Source organism: Charadrius vociferus, unplaced genomic scaffold (assembly GCF_000708025.1).
Source record: "Charadrius vociferus isolate BGI_N301 unplaced genomic scaffold, ASM70802v2 scaffold1077, whole genome shotgun sequence".
NCBI lineage: Eukaryota > Metazoa > Chordata > Aves > Charadriiformes > Charadriidae > Charadrius > Charadrius vociferus.
The window spans coordinates 1,238,818-1,245,353 of NW_009649168.1; positions in this window are offsets into that span (position 1 = coordinate 1,238,818).

The following is a 6,536-nucleotide window of genomic DNA, read 5'->3' on the forward strand; positions in this document are numbered from 1 at the left end:
ACGTCCCGGCGGCCCCCGACGGAACCCAAAGCCCAAGCCGTAGCGCAGGGACATGGGTACGGCTCCAGCGCTGCCGCAGCTTCTGCCGGGGCTGTCGCCTGCGCTGCCCACCCACGGAGAACACACAGCACCGCAGGTCTGTGTCTGCCCCAGCAAAGAGAGGCGACCAGCGCAAATCTCGCTGCAGAACACGTGTCGGGCTTGTTAGTCCTGCAACTGCCAAAGTCACATCTTCCTTACAGCAGACGTTCTTATTTGTCAAAGACTTTATTAAGAACACTAATGAGAGTAGCATCTATGTAATCCTTTTAACTGCTTATGATTTAGATAAAGCCCACTACGCTAGACCACAGACATCAAAGGATGTCAGAAAGTGCAAAACTCAACTAAATTGAGGAATTTTGTTTTCATAAAAACAGAAAGACTGCCAAGAAATCTGCAACATAATCCAGCAGCAAATCACAATGGAACGTTTCAAATAACTTAAGATTTCAAATAGAAGATACATTTAATCTACCATTGCCAACTAACACCTAAAGCTGCAACAGAAGTATTTTCCTTAATTGTAACTCTGAACTATGAGAATACCTTGTATATATTTATGTTTAAAATAAGGGTAATGACATTTCTCTGATGGCTATTTGCATGCATCCCAGAACAGGCAGTTTTTTTAACAGGTTAACGCAACTACGAAAGCCTTCATCTTGAACTAGTTTCACCGGGAATTTATTCAAAATCTGATTAGAATTAATTTCTCCAGTCTGACATCTTAATCCTGACAACACCAAAATACTCTTCCATATTTTAAAAATGCTTGAGAGCTGCAGAGGTGGAGAGGGAACAGCTCGATTCTCTACACTTCCAGTCTTGTACGATCAAACTAGAGAAATCGTCTCCAGAGAAAGCTTACATCAACTCTATGGCTATTGTTCCCACTCCAGCTCGCTATCAAGGAATTCAGACACTTTCAACATCAGTTGAAATCGACTGATCTGCCCCCAGTACACCTTTGCTAGGCAAGACATGTTCTGCCCAGTCAGACAGTGTGTGTTCAGCTCATACCTACTACTTTTGCACAAGAAGGAAGAAACCTGGAATTTTCTTAATCTTATTCTTTGATCCCTACTCACAGTTCCAGAAATGCCCTTCTGGCATTCCATCAGATGCTTCAGAGACCAACTGTGGAAGGGCAAGGCTTCCCGGGCCAGTAAGAACTAACCTGTTTCCAAGCCAAACCCACCTACTACCATCCTCTCGATCCGGTTTTCTAGTTTTTGTTCCCAAACACCAGGGAGAAGCTGGCTGGGAGCCGCCAGCTCTGCAGCCCCAGGGTTAGAGAAGGGGGAAGTGGGGAGGAAGGAAAGGGGAACCGTCACAGCTCACCATGGAAGTTTACTACTGGCTGCAAACATTACACTAGCTAAAGCAGAACAGCTAACTTGTATAAGCAGCTTCCTTATTAAAGGATCCATACATTCATAAGTTGACTTCAAGTCAACTCAAAATGAACATGCCACAGGCTAACCAAGCACTCCTTAAACCTTACAAAGAACATAAAGCAATAATGGAAAGTAAAGTCACTGACGTTCTAATGTCAAGACACCCTTCGGCAACAAAATAAAGGGTATTGCTAAGGGCGAGGAGGTCATTGATCTGAACGGGGGAGGGCACAGCACGTACACGATGCACACGATCAAGGAATAAGACGCTATGAAAAGCACTTTGTACTTTAGTAGCACCGTTCGCTCCTGGAACCCCTTCATCATGGGGCTAATGTGGGAGTCTGTCCAGAAGTTCAAAATTATAAATTCGAAGTATTTCTCAAAGCTTATTCAAATATTGAACCCCAATACTTGTACTCCTAAACGTCCCTACTGACATACCAAAATTCTTATTTTCATAAGAGCCAACTCTTTTAACATAAGCTCTGGTCTGTAATATGAAAATCTTTATTAATTCTTTAGTTGCTTCATGACATTCAAGAGCACTAACACCCTAAAACACGAGTATAAAAAGGTAACTTTGACCTTGCTTTAATATCCTAAAATACAATGTTTAAAGTACCTTAAAGACAAGAAGTTGGACAGGAGCCAACAGCATGCTCTTCAGCAAAGAAGGGGAACGCATCCCGGGCAGCGTTCGCGGGGAGGGCCAGCAGGTCCAGGGCAGCGACCCGTCAGTCCTCGGGGAGACCACAGCCAGACACCGGGCCCAGCTGGGGACAGCCCTGTACAGGAGACTCTGGGGCAAGCCCCGCTGTGGTGACCACCACGGTCAGGGCTGGAACACAGAAGGTGCGGAGGGGCCACTCGCCTGCCCCGGGACCTCACCTCGTCTGCAGCCACCCAACGGGGCAGAGTCAGGCTCTTCCCAACAGGCGCAGCGGAAGGACAAGCATTAACACATACAGGCAGGAACAAAGCAAAACTTGCTTCAACGCAATATGTTTCACATATTTACAACGAGGATGGTCAAACACACAACAAAGGCTCAGAGAAGCTGTGACGCTGCCATCCCAGTAGAAAGTCACCACACAACTGGAAAAGGCCCTCAACAACCTCCTCTAGCCAGACCTGCTTTGAGTAAGAAGTCGAGCTGGACACATCTACATGTCCCTCCCAACCTACGCGATGCTGTGCTCCTTCAAGAACATTCATTTTAAAGAAATGGCTTAGATTTTCTGTTGGTACTTATGAGACATCAATTAGTGCTAGCCTAAAACTGCACCACATCATCCACGGACAATCAAGTCATCAACCTTCTACAATCCTAATTACTGTTGAGTGAACAGCCTCATTTTAGACATCTGTTTTTAAACACGTGTTTGTTTTGGGTTGAAATGTGTCAGGCTGATTCCCAACACAAAAGTACTAAGTGAATATAAGAAAATTCAAAATCCTTTCAGATGTTTACATTGTTATAACGATGACAAAGCTTCACAGTTCAGGAAATATTTGCAAGCACTCATGCAATCTAATAACTCAAACTTCCGTTTTAAGTTCAAACTTGGCAAGTATGCAGTCCTCTAAGGAATGAATCTCTGCCAGGTTTCATTTATTGGCTGCGAACACCAACAGCAGTTACTGCACGTGCACAATATTTACTTCTTTCAGAAGCGTAAAGGTCCAAGTGTGCTTCTGCATAGCCACACATCAAACGCCCTGTTCTACTTTCAGTGATTAGACCTTGAAATAAACCCTCATAGCTCAAGTCAGTGACACAATCAGACTGAAATCTATCAGAATGTAATACATTTTAAAAAATTAACTGTTTTCAAGGTACACTCCTAACTCAGCTTTTTTTTTTTGACAAACAATCCTTGCTTATATCACAACTGTCACGCATTGAACAACACATTATATTTAATAAGGAAAACCAATTTATAGCAGTCATAGACATCAATCCTTATAAAAATAACACATGCCTGGAATATTCTCAGACAAAAACATTATTTTAAAATACGCTATTAACTTAGACTGAAATTTAAGTTTCAGAGCAAGATTTTTCGTAAGTCCAGAATATGAACTGAAGATTTTTCGGGACTCAGCCTTTGCTGCGCTCCAGCATATATGCATGACCCTCACTCATCAACCCAGGAGAAAGCTAAAGAATCAAGAGAGTTCGGGGGACGTGTACTAACACTCACCACAATTAAGATGGCCTGCGTTTATGTAACTTAAGCAGTCTATTTGATTCAGGAATTTCCAGCTTTCTAGACTGAAAATGCAGCAACTACTGCCAAACTCATCACATTCTCATAGACATCATACCATTATTAAGTCCCCCTTCCAAAGCAAATAAAAAATAGTTACTGTGCAATTTAAGGTGTGATTAATACACAGTCTCTAAATATACAAACACTGCGTATGGGAGTTGAATTCAGCATATCAAAATAATTTACAATATTATATATTATAGCACTCAGTAGTAAATGTACCATTCCTTACATTATACATGCAAGCACAGTAACCAATTGCGTATGTTTCCTTTAGGCTCTCTGAAAGCATCCTGCAGCTCTTTTTCAGTTTTTTCAGCCTAATGAAGATTGTGACATTCGCTGGGAGAGCCACACATTCTCTCTATTGAGATAATCTTCTTAGAAGAGATTGTAAATATCTTGGTGAGGCAGTGAAACCTCAAAACAACCTATCTTCCCAGGAGCAGAACCAGCAGCGGGTACATAAAAAGTTGTTTTGCAGTGTCTGTAACTGTCTGAAATCTCTAACTTAGAAACAAACGTTTTTCAGAATACTGTGATACAAATACAAGAAGGCATTTTCTTGTGACCTATTCAATCTGAAAGGAAGGGTCCGGTTGGACAGCTGAAACACCAGGCATTAAGAAATCACCTATCCACCAAATAAAATCCACATTCCAATGACCTATTAAGTAATTAAACTGAATATCTGATACTACATTTTATGTTAAATAAATGACAAAAATTTTATTTTTTTCCCCCAACATAAACATTAGCAACAGCAAAAAGAATTATTTCACAAGTGCAAGAGGTATTAATCTACCAGTTACTACTTTATGATACAGCAAACCACAACTTTAGATAATTGTTTTAAATTTTAGCCAATGTTTCACAAACTTTTAGGAATCAAGACCATTATTCTGTATTCACTGACAGTGTCTCTCAAGGGAGAGGCAACAGGGTAGAAGAAGAGATGCTGTACAGACCACAAACTGCTGCTTTCAAACATCCTTACTGTTTTCTCTGAGAGCAGCAGCATACTTTCATCAGGAAAGGGTACTGTCACTGCTCTGTAGGCGCCAACCTCACACTCAACTCCTGGTAAGTAGCTTCCACAGTTATTACCCAATAAATACACATACTAACTACTTTAAGTACTGACGACTCTTACCGAGCAAAATCTGAAACTAATTGAGAAAGCAACCAGGAAATTATCAAAAGAAAAACCCAGTACTTTTCCATAGCACTTGCAATTCTCTTATCTATGTGTAGAGACACCAAAAAATAGCAGGCAAATTTAAATGTATATGAAGTAGTACAGCATATAATCCAGCAGTGAGAGCCTACATTTAAGTGTAACCTGCTTCAGGTACAGCTATGGGTACCACTGCCCATTAACTCTTCCTTCATGAAAAACGCCTGTTCATGGTTAAAGGGACTAGAGAAGCAGTACAAGTGGAAGTAACACTTCATGACTACCAAAACCCATGCCAACAGGGAAGGAACCTGCATGACTAAGCAATGTGGTACTTCTCTGTACTTTCAGAATGTCCATTTTGTACCTGATTTACTGGTAAGCATTTCACAAGCCATTCGGCTGATTCCATTCACAATGTGCAGATAGAGCTGTCCACAAAACTGTATCTTCTGGCTGGTCAATGTCTTGTTCTTAATTGACCTGTTGGACGAATTCATTTGTTCGTGCAGTCTTATGTGCCACTACAGATGGATCACACACATCTTTACCAGTATATTCTCCTGGACCCTCCTACATGCACATCTTGCTCCCATCATTTAAAAGTTCTTGATGCAACAATTCGAAGATGAATTCTTACTTCACCAAAGCACACAATCAAGAATTCTTAAAGTGTGTATAACAATAATTGATATTCCAGTTCATATATACTCCAGAAGTTATGCTTTGTGTCATCCCCACGCTTGTATCGTAACAGACACCACAGGATTCACATAATCCTGCTAATTGCTAGTAAAATAAACCTAGCTTTCCAAGTTCTGTGTCTTTCACTAGCATATACAATGCAAAACGTAGAGTCTGAAATTTAACAAGAAGGATCACAAAAACAACTGAGTGCTTTAGTATACTTAAGAACTATTTTTAATGCATCGTCTTTTAAAAACTGATATACTTTCTAAGACCTCATCCTAGATGAACTGCTTCTGAACAGTTTGGATGAAAGAACCACTAACAAGTCAGGTTAATTCCTTCGCTGTGCAACACAGGAAAGGCTTGAGTCCTTGCTAAAACCAGAAAGATGTCACCAAACAAGGTCTCTTTGACCACAGGGCCCACTTAAGACCTGCAAAACCACTTACCAGGGCCCTAGCTTGGTCTGTAGACCACAGCATGTGAGTCACTCCATTAAAAGCTCCAGAAGCTTTTCAATGCCATCCCTGAACATACAAAATAAAAAAATAAAATTCAAACAGTAATTTCACTAAAAACACGCGGAAGGAGCAGTCTGCACTTGTTCCATGGCACAGAAGTTATGTACAGGTGGAGTACAGAGGCACAGCGAGTCAACTGACAGACGGAACTGCAGTGTTTTAGCCCCGTCCGCAGGAAACGCGCACCTGAGAGCGGCTGTGCGACACACGTCCACTCGAGCATGTGGGACTACAACAGTGAACTGGATTTCACTTTGACATGTTTTTTTCCGAGTGCCGTAGAACCGAGCAGCAGAACACCCCCACAAACCTCTACTGTAGCACCCCCGAGAGCCAAAACTAAACAAAACGCACAACGCGATTTACACCTCCATTCCAGGAACGTCCCAGTTTCAGCCGTCGCCCGAGAACGCGAATCGAGCGGCCGACGGGC